Genomic DNA, 18,536 nt, shown 5'->3' with positions numbered 1-18,536 from the left:
GCGAGGAAAGGATCAAGTATTTTGATGCGGGTTTTAGGAAGGTGTATATGGGAACTTCTGTTGAGGCCCTTAAAACTTGAGCTGCTACTGCTGTCCTAGCTCTACTGACACAAGGGTAAGCACCTGTCACATGGCACGCACTGGCAAGAATACTAAGGCTGTATGGAGCTGTTAAGCATTGCTGCTGATCAGCGATGATTCTGTGATCAGAATCCAGCTGTCTGAATTGCCACGTTTTGCCCACTGCAGAGTGTTGGTGCTGACAGCCAGATCTTTCTGCTCTTTGTTCCTCTGAGTGATTGTATTTATTCTACGTGGCTGAAATGGGAAAGGAAGAACTACCACAAATAGCTTATGGCAGAGCTGGATGTAGACTTAAATAGTCCGAATAACTGATGGCTTGTGAACTTCCTGGAGCACACTGTCTCTTTTGCATCGTTAGTTCTGCTCCGTGCAGTAACTGTTGGTGTGAGAATGTGCTATGGTCTATTAGCTCACAAAGAGCACTTTGGTGCTACATTACTAAAGCCAAGAGATACCAGGGTGGGCTGTGTGCTGTGTTAAGTCACTGTGAGATACTTGTGGTTCAATGGTAGCAGGTGGAGTAATTTTCAGCATGGGATCTTCTCAGGTTCTGTCTCTTATGGGGTGGTAGTGCATTTGGTACAGGTACACACAGCTCATAGTCTGCTAAGGCCTGCTCTACTGGGAGGTGATGATGGTACTGCTTGCAGTCTGTGGAACACACACAGCAGGAATATGTTTGATTCTAAGGGCAGTTTACAGTTCATAGGGTAGCTTATTAATAACTGTGACAGCGAAATTAAAGCACTTCAATTAAAAGCTCGTAAGATGAGAAATTTGCTCTTCCAGGGAGGGAGTCGTTACTAATCATGTGCACCTCACGTTCCCTGATGATTTACTGCTTATTTGTTTCTTTTATTAGTGGAATTAGATTAAAAATAATGAATTCCTACCCCGGCCTTCCAGCTTTTCATTAGATCTTAAAGCAGGTCTTGATGTTATTCTCAAGAACTTCTGAATTATGCTCTTGGGCTTGAAGAACGGGGCCTGGACTTGCAGTAACTAAATGATATAATCCACGTTAAGATTGTCCCTCGATGAATTAATGGATATTCATTCCAATATACGACGCAGCGGTTTCCTGTCAGCGAGGGCTGTGAAGTGTAGTAGCTGTGATGCTACAGGGGCTCTTTAACCCCTTGGCCCAGCCATGCCCCAGCTGTGTTCACCTCCATGTCCTCACCCTCAGGCTGTACTGTGAGTGGGCTGTGCTGGTAGCAAGGCAGGACATGGCTGTGAGGAATGTTGTATACCACCAGGTTAGGCTGAGCTGCCCATGCTGGCTCTCCAGCAGGTTCTGGCCATGAATATGCTCCGCTGTTAGCCTGGGTCTGGTATATTGGCTCGTGGCTGTGGACTGAATCTGCTGCATATGTGGATGAGGTGTGATGGTTGCAGTGTGGGGTGGTTTAACACTGCTAGCCTGCTATTCCCATCTTCTCCATTGATGAGAAGCTGCCAGCTGTGCTGCAGTCTCCTCAGCCTGCTCTGGGGGAGCCTCGTTTTGGGCATCCTTTGCTTTAACAGCGATGGCAAACCTCAGGTGGGTTTCCTTCTACAGAGCAAGCTCAGTGCTTTGATTATCACAGCCTCGGTGTGGATAAGGGCCGAGTGCTTCAAGCAGTGCTGTAGGGCTGAGGAGCAAAGCAGAACAAAGTGTGCTGAGCCCATTGGTCACAAGCATGGGGAGGCCGTGTTGTGTGGGTTGGTACCAGCCCTGTGCCTTGCAGGTGCTGTTAATGTGACATGCTGGCTCCCATTTCCAAGTTGCACGTGTGGAAAACCAGCTGTGTTTTCCTCGAGGAGTCGCTGCATTTCAGTATCAGAGCAGTAAATACAGTTAACATCTGCTTACATGCAAACATGCTCCATTGAAATGTGGAGATGTTTGTTTGTTACATGCATTGACTGTCGTATTTCCAAGGAACTACCATCTGTGGAAGGAGGGGGAAGCCTTCCTGATAAGGCGAGTCCAATGGAGACTAGTGTGGAACACACTTCCGTGTTAGAAGTCAGGCCTTCTGAGCTCAGGCCTTGCTGCGTGTTGCTTTTAGGAACGAAGAGGCCTTTTTCTATAGTTAGATTGGCAGATTAGAGAAAAAGAACTTGCCAATAGCTGCTTGAGAACCCTGCCGTGAGGGGTGGGCCTTGCCATAGCTGTGGTGATTGCTTTAATGATGGCAGCTGGGGGCTTAAGTTGGGTTGCCTGTAGTAAGTGGCTCCTTTCAGTAGGAGTCTGGAGCTGGTAGAGGAGCTTCTTCTGGACAACGTGGCCTACCTCTTGGATTAAAGTAAGGTAAGTCTTTGCTTGTTTTACTGGGATTGCTCTGAGGTTGCAGTTATGGATGGGAATGGTGCTGGTGTGCTTCTGTGGAGGTTTGGAGAACGGCGGCTATAGCTGAGATCTGTAGGGCGTTACTGCAAAACAGGCTGTATTTCTGAAGTTAAGAGTGAGTTTTAAGTAGAGCTGTTCAGTGTTTGAGTCTGATTGCATGGGGCTGCCTTAACGCAGCAGCCATGTTGGGGGAGCGTAGCTGTGTTCTGTGGTAAGCAAAGCAAGTTTGCCTCTGCTTGGCGTTCGGTGATCTGGCTGTTTTGTTTTCACCTCCATTATAGGCTCTGTGGAAAAAGATTGGTGGTTGTTTCTATGTGAGATTGCCTTTTGCTCACTTGGGTTGGTTGTAGTGCTGGTATCCTTGGATTCGTTGTTTGTGGGATATCTGCAATAGCAGCCCCTTTGAACTGAATGTGATTGGTGATAAATGTTTAAACATTAAAAGGGAACTTTCAGTGTTGGATGTTGGTGGAAAGCAACTCTTTGCAATGTAATTCACCCTGGAGTCTCTCAGGCTGCACCAGCACTCTCTGCATGACACGGACCTCAATGGTATTTTGTTATGGAAATCTATCTTATGAAGTATTTTGCAGCTCCTCATTGCACCCATTCTCTGCACAAAAGCTGGGAGTGCTGTCAGGGAGCCTTAAAAATGGAGCTGGAAAACTCAGGACCGTTTAAATCCTGTCCCGTGTTGGAGGTAATCACGCTTCAAATGCAGTGCCAAACTGATGCAGAAAGTACCTTCATTTCCTACTCACCTTGGGGTAATACGTGCGTGTGGTGCCGAGTGATGGTGCTGTTGGGGAAGCAGTGCAATAGGGGAAATGTTCTGCAGGGTCTGTTGGAGGCTGACAGAGATGTGCTGAGACTTCAAAGCGTGCTCCAGTTATCTCTGCCTTTCCAGGGGCAGGCATTGAAGGGAGAACTTGGAAGCAGCTGTTGCAAATACTTGCATGCTCACTGATCTGGAAATTTCCTTTATAGTTCTAAGAGCGTAGGATAAATATTCCTGTTTATTTTATTGCTTCATTGTCCACACAGGCTTATGTGGTGGCTGCAGAGAGCTGTGAGACCAAACGTTTTCCATACGTTGTTTTCAGGCTTTTCCAATGAGCTGGGATTGCAAGGATAAGGAGTGATACTTAGGAGAGAACTTCTTATTTCTGGGATAAGTATTGTTATTCTGGTGAAAAATTGCCTAAATGTTGTCAGAAATTGATATTTTGGGTGGAAATCTCCTTGTTTTGTAGAGGAAAGCAGGTATTCTGGAAGCAATGCTTGATAACTGAGCTAGAAAGCTTCATTTTGTAGAGAAAATGTCATCTTTTGGGGATAAAAACCAGCACTTTGGGGAGGAAATGATGTTTTTAAGGTTGAGAAGCATTATTTTTGAAAGAAAATCCTACTTTTGCGAAGATAAAGAGTGATACTTAAGAAAGAACTTCTGATTTCTGGGGTCACTATTGATAGTCTTGTGAAAATTTTCCAAATTTTGACAGAGACTGATATTTAGGGTGGAAATGTCCTTAATTTGTAAAGGAAAAGAAGTATTCTGGCAACAGTGTGTCATATCATACTAAAAAGCAGCATTCTGTAGATAGAATGACCTCTTATAGGGATGAAAATCAGTATTTGGAGAAAAATGCTATATTTAGGGAGGAATAGCATCATTTTGGAAAGAAAGCTATATTGACTGCAAGGATAAGGAGTGATACTTCAGAGAGAACTTCTTATTCCTGGCATAGGTATCGATAGTAGTGTGAAAATTTTCTGAATGTTGACAGAAATGGATATTTCGGGTGGAAGTGTCCTTATTTTGTAGAGGAAAGCAGGAATTCTGGAAACAATGTGGCATACTCCGATGGAAAGCATCATTTTCTAGAGAAAATGTCTTCTTTTGGGGATGAAACCCAGAATTTTGGGGTGAAAATGCTGCTGCTGCCGTGTCTGCCCCCAATCATGGCTTCCTGCATGACTCAGCATTTCTATTGCAGCACCCCAATGTCCCCCCCGGCATCGCCCCCTGCATCACCCGCATGTCACCCCCCTGACGGAATCCATGTGCTGTCATTTCTCATCTACTGATGCACCCCCCTTTCTTTACAGGTAGATGTGATTGTTGGCTGGTTATGACTTTGTTTTTGTCTTTAGTATTGATTGCAGCTGTTAGGTAACAGCCTGATTGTTTACCTGCTGGGGGGTGTGGGCAGCCAGTGAGCACAGGTGGGAGCAGTTCAGGGCTGGAAGCTGATTGGGCCCAGCCTGGCTCCACCCCCCCCTTGAGCCACATTCAAGGGCTGTGCAGGGCAGGGGGCAGCATCAGCTCCTTGCGGTGCCTCCATGAGAGCATTCCTGTGAGTGGTTGCTCTTTCTTGCTGGATACCGTATGGGCCATGTCTCTGCTTGGAGATCCTTTCCTTTGGGCTGCACAGTGAGTGTTGGGCTTTGCAGTGCGGTAAGAAATTCCTTCTTTATTACTGGGTTTTAGATTTCCACTTTTTGGGGCTCTTGGCTGTGTTTAAGGATGGGTAGAAGGAGCAGCATTTGTGTCTGGAATCCGCTTCCTTTGGAGAGCTGGGTGAGCCATTTCCCATCCTTTCTTTATTTCAGGGCTTTGGGGGAGAAGGAAGCAGGGTGGAACAGGGGGCACAAGTTGGTCTGTTCCATCCCTGGTGCCATTTGAGGCTGCGTGTAGCCTGCTGTGGTGCTTGGTTATTTTAGCCATAGCAGGGGGGTTGGAAGGCGATGATAGTTAATCACAGAATCACAGAATCACCCGGGTTGGAAGGGACCTCAAGGATCATGTAATTCCAACCCCCCTGCCTAGCAGGGCCACCAAACATACGCCTTTACTAGATCAGGTTGCCCAGAGCCCCGTCCAACCTGGTCTTGAACACCTCCAAGGACGGGGCATCCACAACCTCCCTGGGCAGCCTGTTCCAGGACCTAACCTAATGATCCTTCTCAGCGCAGGCCATCATATGATTATATGATCATGTATTGCAGAGTATCTCTTACAGCTGTGATTGTTGTGGCACACCACTCGTTGTCATCGTCGTCATCGTCACCATTGTCATCATCTCCATCTGTATGTGGAGCCTTTGGCCGCCGTTCTCCAGACTTGGTTATACAGCGAGTTGGTCATGCATCCAAAGTCCACCCATCCAGTTGGTGTCTTCCTGATTTGGAGCCGAGGATGCTGTGGGCTCCCACGTCAGAGGCCTTGCTGAGTTCCAGCTGGATGATATCAGCTGCTCTTTCTTCCCCTTCCATCCCTGCACCGACACCGTCACAGAAGGCCACCAGGTCAGTCAAGCAGGATTTGCCCTCAGTGAAGCCACGCCGGTTCTCCCACATCACATCCAGCTTCCACGTGCCCTGGCTCTCTTCTAGGAGGATCTGCTCTGTGGTCGTTCCCAGCACAGCAGCGAGACTGGCGGGTCAGCAGTTCCCATCATCATCCCTTCTACACTTCCTAAACAGGAGTGCGATGTTGGCCGTGTTTCTGCTCACCAGGACCGCACCTGACTGCCACCACTTCTCACACAGCACTGAGAGCAGCTCGGTGACTGCAGCACTGAATTACCTCCTCGCTCTGTGATGCGTCTCATCGGGATCCACAGAGTCCTGGTTTTCAGGTCCTTAGGACATCTAAAGGTGGATGTCACTCACAGTGTGGGACAAGGAGGGAACCAGCAGGGCTGGCGTCGCTTCCTCCATCCCTCTGTCCCAAAGCAAAGGCGAGGGCTGTGTATAATGAGCAGCGATCAGAGAACACAGAGGTAAAAATGTGGTTGAGTACCTCAGCCTTCTACTCGTGTGTTCCCAGCCCTATTGCTGCAGGTAAGCAGCATTCTGCCCCCCCAAGTCCAGCCCGCCTTCGCCTTCTGCCCCCCCAAGTCCAGCCCGCCTTCGCCTTCTGCCCCCCAAAGAGACCCCATAAGATGCCATAAGAACCCCATTAGACCCCAAAGAGACCCCATAGGAGGTCTATGCCCCCCAAGTCCATTCATTCTCTTCTGCCCTGCAATTCAACCCCATAAGACCCCATAGGCCCCCATTAAAACCCCATAAGACCCCACAGAGACCCCATAAGACCCCACAGATACCCCATAAAAGCCCATAGGACCCCATTAGACCCCATTGGAGCCCATACGGACCCCATAACACCTTATAGGACCCCATTAGACCCCATAAGGACTCCATAGGACCGTATTGGGCCTCACAGAACCACATAAGACCCCATAGTACCCCATAAGATCCCATAGCCCCGAAGTACAGCCTATGCGTCGCGCCCCCCAAGTCCAGCCATCTCCTTCTGCCCCCCAAGTGCCACCATCCTCTTCTGCCCCCCATGTCCAGCCATTGTATTCTGCCCCCCAAGTGCCACCATCATATTCTGCCCCCAGGTAGAGCCTATGCGTCGCGCCCCCTAAGTCCAGCCATCTCCTTCTGCCCCCCAAGTGCCACCATCCTCTTCTGCCCTCCATGTCCAGCCATTGTATTCTGCCCCCCAAGTGCCACCATCATATTCTGCCCCCAGGTAGAGCCTATGCGTCGCGCCCCCTAAGTCCAGCCATATAGGACATGAATAGCAGCAATGTAAAACTCCCTTTGCTTTGCAATCCCAAGTAACAGCAATGGGAGCAACAATAGCGCCGCCTGGTGGACACAACGCAGAACAGCAATGGAGGAGCAACAGCAGCAATAAAGAACTGAATGGATCCACAGGGGAACAGAAACCAACTTGGGGGGCAGAATATGACTCCACTACCAATAAATAAGACTTCATTGCCAATAAATAAGCCTATACTGATTATAAGACTCCATTGTTAACAAATAAGGCTCCATTGCCAATATATGAAACCATTGCCAATAAATAAGATGGAATTGCCAATAAAGACTCCAATCTGTGTGTGCGACCGAGTGTGTGCGACCGAGTGTGTGCGTCCCCCTGTCTCTCTCTGTGTGCATCCCCGTGACTCACTGTGTGCGTCCCCGTGTCTCTGTGCGTGTCTCTGCCTGTATCGGTCGTATGCCTGTGTCTGTGTTGTGCATCTGCCTGTGTCTGTGGTGTGTGTGCCTGTATCTGCGTGCGAGTATCTGCGTATGTGTATCTGTGTGTGCGTATATCTCTGTGTATATCGGTGTGTGTGTATATGCGTGTGTATATTTGTGTGCGTGTATATCCTTGTGTATATAGGTGTGTGTATATCTGTGTGTGGATATATCTGTGTGTGTGTATATCTGTGTGCGCGTGTGTGCGCGTGTGTGCGTCCGTATCTGTGCGTCCGTATCTGTGTGTGTGTTTGTATCTGAGTGTGTGTATCTGTGTGTGTGTATCTGTGTGTGTGTATCTGTGTGTGTATCTGTGTGTGTATCTGTGTGTGTATCTGTGTGTGTATCTGTGTGTGTATCTGTGTGTGTGTATCTCTGTGTGTGTGTATCTGTGTGTGTGTATCTGTGTGTGTATCTGTGTGTGTATCTGTGTGTGTATCTGTGTGTGTATCTGTGTGTGTATCTGTGTGTGTATCTGTGTGTGTATCTGTGTGTGTATCTGTGTGTGTATCTGTGTGTGTATCTGTGTGTGTATCTGTGTGTATCTCTGTGTGTGTATCTGTGTGTGTGTATATCTCTGTGTGTATGTATATGTGTGTGTATATATCTGAGTGTGTGTATCTGAGTGTGTATATATGTGCGTGTGTGTGTATATCTGTGTGTGTATGTATCTGTGTGTGTATGTATCTGTGTGTGTGTACATCTGTGTGTGTGTACATCTGTGTGTGTGTACATCTGTGTGTGTGTACATCTGTGTGTGTGTACATCTGTGTGTGTGTACATCTGTGTGTGTGTACATCTGTGTGTGTGTACATCTGTGTGTGTGTACATCTGTGTGTGTGTACATCTGTGTGTGTGTACATCTGTGTGTGTGTACATCTGTGTGTGTGTGTGTGTACGTGTGTGTGTGTACGTGTGTGTGTGTACGTGTGTGTGTGTACGTGTGTGTGTGTACGTGTGTGTGTACGTGTGTGTGTGTACGTGTGTGTGTGTACGTGTGTCTGTGTACGTGTGTCTGTGTACGTGTGTCTGTGTACGTGTGTCTGTGTACGTGTGTCTGTGTACGTGTGTGTATCAGTGCGTGTGTGTATCAGTGCGTGCGTATCTGTGCGTGCGTATCTGTGCGTGCGTGTATATCTGTGTGTGTGTATCTGTGTATGTGTATCAGTGTGTGCGTATCAGTGTGTGTGTGTGTGTATCTGCGTGTGTGTATCTGCGTGTGTGTATCTGCGTGTGTGTATCTGCGTGTGTGTATCTGCGTGTGTGTATCTGCGTGTGTGTATCTGTGTGTGTATCTGTGTGTGTATCTGTGTGTGTATCTGTGTGTGTATCTGTGTGTGTATCTGTGTGTGTATCTGTGTGTGTATCTGTGTGTGTATCTGTGTGTGTATCTGTGTGTGTATCTGTGTGTGTATCTGTGTGTGTATCTGTGTGTGTATCTGTGTGTGTATCTGCGTGTGTGTGTATCTGCGTGTGTGTATCTGCGTGTGTGTATCTGCGTGTGTGTGTATCGGTGTGTGTATATCGGTGTGCATGTATCTGTGTGTGTGTGTGTATCTGAATGTGTATATATGTGTGTGTGTATATATGTGTATATCTTTGTGTGTGTATATCTGTGTATTTGTATATCTGTGTGTGTGTATCTGTGTGTGTATATCAGTTTCTGTGTATCTGTGTGTGAGTATATCTGTGTGTGTCTATATCTGTGTGTGTAAATCTGTGTGTGTAAATCTGTGTGTATGTGTATATCTGTGTGTGTATATCTGTGTGTGTGTATATCTGTGTGTGTGTATATCTGTGTGTGTGTATATCTGTGTGTGTGTATATCTGTGTGTGTGTATATCTGTGTGTGAGTATCTGTGTGTGTGTATCTGTGTGTGTGTATCTGTGTGTGTGTATCTGTGTGTGTGTATTTGTGTGTGTGTATCTGTGTGTGTCTATATCTTTGTGTGTGAATATCTGTGTATGTGTATATCTCTGTGTGATTCTGTGTGATTGTATCTGTGTATGTGTATATCTCTGTGTGTGATTCTGTGTGATTGTATCTGTGTGTGTGTATATCTTTGTGTGTATATATATGTGTGTGTATATCTGTGTGTATATGTGTGTGTGTATATGTGTGTGAGTATATCTGTGTGTGAGTATATCTGTGTGTGTATATATGTGTGTATATATCTGTGTGTGTGTATCTGTGTGTGTATCTGTGTGTGTATCTGATTGTGTGTATCTGTGTGTGTATATATCTGTGTGTATACCTGTGTGTGTGTATCTGTCTGTGTATATCTGTGTGTGTATGTATCTGTGTGTGTATGTATCTGTGTGTGTGTACATCTGTGTGTGTGTACATCTGTGTGTGTGTACATCTGTGTGTGTGTACATCTGTGTGTGTGTACATCTGTGTGTGTGTGTGTGTACGTGTGTGTGTGTACGTGTGTGTGTGTACGTGTGTGTGTGTACGTGTGTGTGTGTACGTGTGTGTGTGTACGTGTGTCTGTGTACGTGTGTCTGTGTACGTGTGTCTGTGTACGTGTGTCTGTGTACGTGTGTCTGTGTACGTGTGTGTATCAGTGCGTGTGTGTATCAGTGCGTGCGTATCTGTGCGTGCGTATCTGTGCGTGCGTGTATATCTGTGTGTGTGTATCTGTGTATGTGTATCAGTGTGTGCGTATCAGTGTGTGTGTGTGTGTATCTGCGTGTGTGTATCTGCGTGTGTGTATCTGCGTGTGTGTATCTGCGTGTGTGTATCTGCGTGTGTGTATCTGTGTATCTGTGTGTGTATCTGTGTGTGTATCTGTGTGTGTATCTGTGTGTGTATCTGTGTGTGTATCTGTGTGTGTATCTGCGTGTGTGTGTATCTGCGTGTGTGTATCTGCGTGTGTGTATCTGCGTGTGTGTGTATCGGTGTGTGTGTATCGGTGTGTGTATATCTGTGTGCATGTATCTGTGTGTGTGTGTGTATCTGAATGTGTATATATGTGTGTGTGTATATATGTGTATATCTTTGTGTGTGTATATCTGTGTATTTGTATATCTGTGTGTGTGTATCTGTGTGTGTATATCAGTTTCTGTGTATCTGTGTGTGAGTATATCTGTGTGTGTCTATATCTGTGTGTGTAAATCTGTGTGTGTAAATCTGTGTGTATGTGTATATCTGTGTGTGTGTATATCTGTGTGTGTGTATATCTGTGTGTGTGTATATCTGTGTGTGTGTATATCTGTGTGTGAGTATCTGTGTGTGTGTATCTGTGTGTGTGTATCTGTGTGTGTGTATTTGTGTGTGTGTATCTGTGTGTGTCTATATCTTTGTGTGTGAATATCTGTGTATGTGTATATCTCTGTGTGATTCTGTGTGATTGTATCTGTGTATGTGTATATCTCTGTGTGTGATTCTGTGTGATTGTATCTGTGTGTGTGTATATCTTTGTGTGTATATATATGTGTGTGTATATCTGTGTGTATATGTGTGTGTGTATATGTGTGTGAGTATATCTGTGTGTGAGTATATCTGTGTGTGTATATATGTGTGTATATATCTGTGTGTGTGTATCTGTGTGTGTATCTGTGTGTGTATCTGATTGTGTGTATCTGTGTGTGTATATATCTGTGTGTATACCTGTGTGTGTGTATCTGTCTGTGTATATCTGTGTGTGTAAATCTGTGTGTGTAAATCTGTGTGCGTGTATCTGTGTGCGTGTATCTGTGTGCGTGTATCTGTGTGTATATATTTGTGTGTGTATATCTGTGTGTGTGTGTATCTGTGTGTGTATATCTGTGTATGTGTATACCTGTTTGTGTGTGTATCTGTGTGTGTGTATCTGTGTGTGTGTATCTGTGTGTGTATCTGTGTGTGTATCTGTGTGTGTATCTGTGTGTGTATCTGTGTGTGTGTGTATCTGTGTGTGTATCTGCGTGTGTGTGTATCTGCGTGTGTGTGTATCTGCGTGTGTGTGTATCTGCGTGTGTGTATCTGCGTGGTTGTGTCTGAGTGTGTGTGTATCTGAGTGTGTGTGTATCGGTGTGTGTATATCTGTGTGTATATATCTGTGTATGTGTGTATCTGTGTGTGTGTATCTGTGTGTGTATCTGTGTGTGTATCTGTGTGTGTATCTGTGTGTGTATCTGTGTGTGTATATCTGTGTGTGTGTATATCTCTGTGTGTATGTATATGTGTGTGTATATATCTGAGTGTGTGTATCTGAGTGTGTATATATGTGCGTGTGTGTGTATATCTGTGTGTGTATGTATCTGTGTGTCTCGCTCCAATTTGCAGGAGAGAGGCAAGGTTCTTTGATATGTGTATATACCCGGCGTGAGATTAAGAAGCAACGGTTCAAATGTTGGTCCAACCAGTTTATTAAAGTCCTGGCCGTTTTAGGGAGATGGGGAAGGGAAGGTGGGCAATAGGAAAAGTAGGAAAAATAAGCAAGGAGTCTGTGGAGAGCAAAAGAGATAGTCACCACCGTGGGTCCAGCGAGGTACACCGTAGGTCCGTAGATTTCGGGAACTCGTCTGATCACCGCGGGGGATGGGAGAAAGTCAGGGAGCACTGCAGCAAGCCAGCCTTCCGAAGAGGTTTCCCCTCAGGGAATTCTCCGTCAAAGCCATCTTTGGGAGTTCGTCTCCCAAGATCGTCTCCAAAAATCGTCACCCCAAAAATCGTCTCTCCAAAATTCATCTCTCAAAATCCCCGGTTTAGCGAGGGCCTTTTATCCCCCATTTCGTTGGGGTTGTTTTTCTTCTTCTTTGAAGTTTGAGGATATCTCGAACAAACACTGAATGTCTAAACAAGCATCTTCTGAAGGCGTAAAATTGTTTAAAACCAGCTTTTGTGACATTCCTGGCCCACAGATAAGCCAGCAGGGGTTGGTGGTGCCTCTGTTTGCCAGACACAAGCATTATCGCCTTCTTGCAGTGGTCCCCTCCTTCAAGCAGCACCCCTGAAAAAGACTGCTTGTCCTGTCTCTGCTTATCTTTGCAATCATAAGCAGAGATGGCACAATAGCAACCACCATTCACCCTCCTAGATAGTTAGCAGTCGCCAGTCAGAATCTTATCATCAGGAAAACCTCACGAAGCAAGCTTTGAGACAACAAAAGAAAACCAGATCTGTCCTTCACACCACCCCGTGGCTCAAAGGTTGCTTGAAACTGATGTGCAAATGACCATTCACGGTAGTGAGGAAAGGGAAAAAAAAAAAGTAAGCATAAGGGAAAAGAGGGATGGGGGATAATGGGGAATTAAATGTTAACATCATCATCATTATTCAATCCATAATTATTACATTCATACAGGCATGTATTTTAGATCTTTTTAAGATAAAAATTATACACAGAAAGTTATTTAGAGCTATAGTCACTTATTCCCATTGTTACTTGCTTTACCCTTAGCTCCCTCTTCTATTTAATTAGTAAGCTTTTTCTTGTTGACCTGCTCCTACTATTGTTACAAAAATCATCAATGGGCAGTCATTCTTGATGCAGTACAGAGTGAGATGCACCCGTATCTACCAGAAAACAAACATCTTTACACTGCTGTGTGCACAATGCGTTCAGTCCACTGGAGCAAAACTCATCCTGGGATCTTCAGGTCCTGATCTAGTGCAGCTGCTATTGTTCTTCCCAACTCTTTCACTACAGTCCCTCTTTCAATATAATTTCCAAGCTCCATCAATAAATTTGTCCGGGTACCTTCAGTTCCTTTAATGTGTATATTAATGGAAGAAAATGAAGACATACTTGCTCGGACTAGCAAAAGACCTTCAGAGGTGCAAACAATTCAGCAGACAAGGAGGGATAAAACTGAAAGATTGTAACTATTCCTGCCAGACAGACCCTCTTGGCATGATCACGGGATGTCTAGCTTGCACACCTGGCATGGGTGTGGGCAGATATTATAAAGACCATTGGCAAGCCCGCCAAACCTGAGGCGGCTTGGAGTGAGTGGCAAGAGACCATGGGTTCGTGTATGACCAAGGAGCAAGCGGTGAAGACAGAGGAACAAACGGCAGATAGCCAAATTGTGGAAGAGGAGCAGGTGGAGCAGAGATTGGATAGTCAAATCATGGATGAGGAGCAGACGGAGGATTCTCAAATCATGGAAGAGGAGCAGCAGGAGCAGATCACAGATTCTCAAATCATGGACGACCCCATAATCTACGCATGGAATCCGCTCTATGAAGTCCCAGCCTGGAACAGACAGTGGAGACGACCTGCGCAGAAGGAGGTGAGCGCCAACATCGAGCTGCATCTCGCGCAGGAATGGTTCCATGGCAGGATGGGACCAGGGTGCAGTGGGCGGCTCATCGCTGAGCGGGTGTTGAGGGAGTACTGCACCATGATGGGGGCTCCCGACGGCTCCTTTCTTGTAAGAGAGAGCGGGACATTCATTGGGGACTATGTCCTGTCCATCTGGCGTAATGGAGGGGTGCAGCACTGTCGTATCCATTGGTGGCAGGATGCCAACAGCCACAGGTACTTTCTGACCAACAACAGAATCTTTGACAGTCTCTATGACCTCATCTCCCATTACCGGGAGACACCGCTGAGGTACAACGAAATGGAGTTGAGACTGACAGTGCCTGTGCCCCGTTCCAAAGACTGGGTGCCGCGGGACGGCACCCGAGGATCGAGCACAGCTCCAGCACCATCTTCCTCAGGGCAGGATGGAAGATCCAGCACCATTGCGCGTGAAAAGAGAGTCATATTTAATAAGGCACTTGACCAAGTTCATATTATTTGAGTTCATTGTTCACAATAAAAGTTTTTGTTCTGCACTAACCACAGAGTCCGTGTCTAATTACCACAGGTAAACTTTGATCGTATTTGCCTTTCTTAACCTGTATGAGACACTGCATTCTTATCCCTACCTGGGGTTTCTACTACCCATACCAAATTGATCACTTACTTTGTCTGTAATACTGGTCCTAGCAGGGGTAATAATTAACACTAAACTAAGGGCACGTGCACTTCCAATGTTGTGCTTTTGTCCCTATTCGGAAGTAACGATTTGTTTACTTTCTGATCACAAGCGGCAGAGGATGGGGGAGGCGGGTGGCGGTGAGGAAGAGCAGCACGGGATGCTTTCGCTTGCGGCACTTCCACTGCCATTTACCATTAACAATTACATTTAGTATAAACCACAAGACGGACAATCCCAGAAACACATCTCTTATCAAAACTTAGACATTTTCCAACAACCATATTTTGTATGGAACTCCTGGACTGATGTGACACTGAAAAGTATCAGGTGCAAAGGGCTTTATGATAGATTTCTTTTGTGACCATATCTAACAAATATTAGATGGGTCCTTGGCTCATTTCCCAATTTGTTAGGAATTTGGAAACACTATGGAGGAGTTTCATGCAAATCACAATCAGTTTAACCACAACAAACAAAACATAATACTATTGCAACCAAAATATGTAATCAAGGGGTATATCAGCATTCCAGCAAGATCACATCTTCAATTTTCCTGTCACAAAACACAAATGGTTAAAGTCAGCTATCAGCCATTCTGTGTTCAGTAAAGGTCCCACGAGGATCTTCTGTAAAATAAAACAAGACAACTTGCCCTTTTGGGGCTAACGTTAATACAATTTAAAAATGAGGGAACAATCCAGCAAGAGTTGATTTTACATTTCTTTATCGGGGTGTCCTTAGCCTTCCAAGGATATTTGTTAAGGGATTTCATTAAGGTTAGGGAAACTGTCCTCAGGTTAGCTGAGTCAGTTGACACAGGCTGGCCAGGGAGATAAGTGTTTCCCTAGCTTATCAGTAACTGTATTGTGACTCACAGGGGCAACTGGCAGGAGTGGTGAGGCCTTGGGACAGAAGGTGTTAAATCGAGGATCTCCTTTTGTTGTGAGCTTTCTAATACATCCACCCTTCACTGCCTTCCCCCCCCCCACCTCCCACTCATCTGGGGGAGGGGGCGAAAGCATCAGCTTTCCTTGAGCTTCCTGAGCTTTTGTTCTGGCCACCAGTTAACTAATTTCTCTAGTCTGACTGTGGGTAATCCATTCATCAAATCTCGTGGAACACCCTTTTGCCAGCCAAGTGTCCAGAGACGATTACGTTTATGACCAATATTTCGCCTACCTGTTCTTACTGGCAATGAGACCCTTCCAGTTTCACTGAGGTTTGGGCTAGGTGGCCCAGGGGCAAGGCTGACTGCTGCAAGCCTCACTTCCCTTGGGTCAAATTTACTAGTGTTAGAAATTGCCGGCCCATATTTTCTTTCATAATTAATTAATTCCTGGGCAACCTCCCCCCATGTCCATACTTTATATCCTGACTGCACATGGTTAGAGGTTACAGTTCTTTCTAATGCTGCCCGGGTTCTTTCTCCCTGAGGCAAAGCTTGTATTTTTCCTTGTAGTTGTATACCTATAGGTTTCAGTGATTCTGGAAGCCCCCTAATTAAAGGAGTCATCCTTTCAGGATCAACAGGCATCATCATAGGTGATTCATGATGTGGCTGCAACTTTCTATCATACATCATTTGCAAACAGGCAGCCTTTTGGACACTTTCAACCAATTGATCCACTGTCCCATTAATAGCAAGAGGGTCTCCCCTTTCTAAAGGGTTGAGACCACCAGCCCAGTAAGCAGCCCTCTGTGTTAGGGACCAGGGAGCACGGTTGTTGCCAGTAGTTAAAAATACTCCTGGCCCCCAATAACCCTCAGCCTCCTTTTCGGTTAGCATTATTTGGTCTCCACCAGTTAGACTGACTCTCCATACATACTCCGTTTCTGATTCTTTTGGAGAACGGCTAAAATCCTTTTTCAGTTTTGCTAATTCAGTGTGTGAGTATATCTGTTTGTGAGTATATCTGTGTGTGTGTATATCTGTGTGTGTGTATATCTGTGTGTGTAAATCTGTGTGTGTGTATATCTGTGTGTGTGTATCTGTGTGTATATCTCTGTGTGTGTATCTCCGTTTGTGTATATCTCTGTGTATGTATATCTTTGTGTGTGTATTTCTGTTTGTGTGTATATCTGAGTGGGTATATCTGTGTGTGTGTATATCTATGTGTGTATATCTTTGTGTCTGTATATCTGTGCGTGTATATCTCTTTGTGTACATCTGTGTGTGTGTACATCTGTGTGTGTGTACATCTGTCTGTGTGTATATCTGTGTGTGTATGTATATTTGTGTGTATATATCTGAGTGTATGTATCTGAGTGTGTATATATGTGCGTGTGTGTGTATATCTGTGTGTGTATGTATCTGTGTGTGTGTACATCTGTGTGTGTGTACATCTGAGTGTGTGTATCTGAGTGTGTGTATAAGTGTGTGTGTGTATATGTGTGTGTGTGTGTTTCTGTGTGTGTGTTTCTGTGTGTGTGTTTCTGTGTGTGTGTGTACGTGTGTGTGTTTCTGTGTGTGTGTGTACGTGTGTGTGTGTACGTGTGTGTGTGTACGTGTGTGTGTGTACGTGTGTGTATCATTGCGTGTGTGTACATGTGTGTATCAGTGCGTGTGTGTATCAGTGCGTGTGTGTATCAGTGCGTGTGCGTATCTGTGCGTGTGTATCTGTGTGTGTGCGTGTGTATCTGTGTGTGTGTGCGTGTGTATATCTGTGTGTGTGTGTATCAGTGTGTATGTATATCTGTGTGTATCTGTGTGTGTGTATCAGTGTGTGCATATCAGTGTGTGTGTGTGTGTGAGTATATCTGCGTGTGAGTATATCTGCGTGTGTGTATCTGCGTGTGTGTATCTGCGTGTGTTTGTATCTGCGTGTGTGTGTATCTGCGTGTGTGTATCTGCGTGTGTGTATATCTGTGTGTGTATATCTGTGTGTGTATATCTGTGTGTGTGTGTATCTGTGTGTGTGTGTATCTGTGTGTTTATCTGCGTGTGTGTGTATCTGCGTGTGTGTATCTGCGTGTGTGTATCTGCGTGTGTGTATCTGCGTGTGTGTATCTGTGTGTGTGTATCTGAGTGTGTGTGTATCGGTGTGTGTGTATCGGTGTGTGTATATCTGTGTGTGTATATCTGTGTGCATGTATCTGTATGTGTGTGTATCTGAATGTGTATATATGTGTGTGTGTATATATGTGTATATCTTTGTGTGTGTATATCTGTGTGTGTGTATATCTGTGTATTTGTATAACTGTGTGTGTATCTGTGTGTGTGTATCTGTGTGTGTGTGTGTATCTGTGTGTGCGTATCTGTGTGTGCATATCTGCGTGCGTGTATCTGCGTGCATGTATCTGCGTTCATATATCTGTGTGTATATCCGTCTGTGTATATCTTTGTCTGTGTATATCTGTTTGTGTGTATATCTGAGTGGGTATATCTGTGTGTGTGTATATCTATGTGTGTATATCTTTGTGCCTGTATATCTGTGTGTGTGTATCTGTTTGTGTATATCTGTTTGTGTATATCTGTTTGTGTGTACATCTCTGTGTGTGTACATCTGTGTATGTGTACATCTGTGTGTGTATATCTGTGTGTGTGTATCTGTGTGTGTGTATCTGTGTGTGTGTATCTGTGTGTGTATATCTATGTGTGTATATCTCTGTGTGTGTATATCTTTGTGTGTATATCTCTCTGTGTGTGTGTATCTGTGTGTGTATATCTGTGTATGTGTATACCTGTTTGTGTGTATATCTGTGTGTGTGTATCTGTGTGTGTATCTGTGTGTGTATCTGTGTGTGTGTATCTGTGTGTGTGTATCTGCGTGCGTGTATCTGCGTGCGTGTATCTGCGTTCGTATATCTGTCTGTGTGTATATCTGTCTGTGTATATCTTTGTGTGTGTATATCTGTGTGTGTTTATATATAAGTGTGTGTATATATATCTGTGTGTATATATGTGTGAGTATATCTGTGTGTGTGTATATCTGTGTGTGTAAATCTCTGTGTGTATATATCTGTGTGTGTATCTCCGTGTGTGTATATCTCTGTGTATGTATATCTTTGTGTGTGTATATCTGTTTGTGTGTACATCTGTGTGTGTGTACATCTGTGTGTGTGTACATCTGTGTGTGTGTATCTGTGTGTGTGTATCTGTGTGTGTGTATCTGTGTGTGTATATCTATGTGTGTATATC

At 45.1% G+C, this 18,536-nt stretch overlaps 1 long non-coding RNA gene across 3 annotated transcripts; it reads left to right on the top strand.

The window, feature by feature from the left end:
- Positions 1-684: 684 nt before the first annotated feature.
- Positions 685-6,698, top strand: LOC140254270 (uncharacterized). 3 transcript variants are annotated; one of them, XR_011904121.1, is made up of 3 exons: positions 685-2,380; positions 5,443-5,728; positions 5,816-6,698. It is a non-coding gene; the product is annotated as an uncharacterized lncRNA (long non-coding RNA). The 3 variants fall into 3 exon arrangements; XR_011904122.1 differs by lacking the exon at positions 685-2,380 and adding an exon at positions 4,744-4,877; XR_011904123.1 differs by lacking the exon at positions 685-2,380 and adding an exon at positions 4,748-4,877 and having other exon boundaries at positions 5,429-5,728.
- Positions 6,699-18,536: the final 11,838 nt, after the last annotated feature.

Source organism: Excalfactoria chinensis, chromosome 6 (assembly GCF_039878825.1).
Source record: "Excalfactoria chinensis isolate bCotChi1 chromosome 6, bCotChi1.hap2, whole genome shotgun sequence".
NCBI classification, from domain to species: Eukaryota; Metazoa; Chordata; class Aves; order Galliformes; family Phasianidae; genus Excalfactoria; species Excalfactoria chinensis.
The sequence above is the reverse complement of the archived record's forward strand: the minus strand, read 5'-3'. Positions and strand labels throughout refer to the sequence as shown.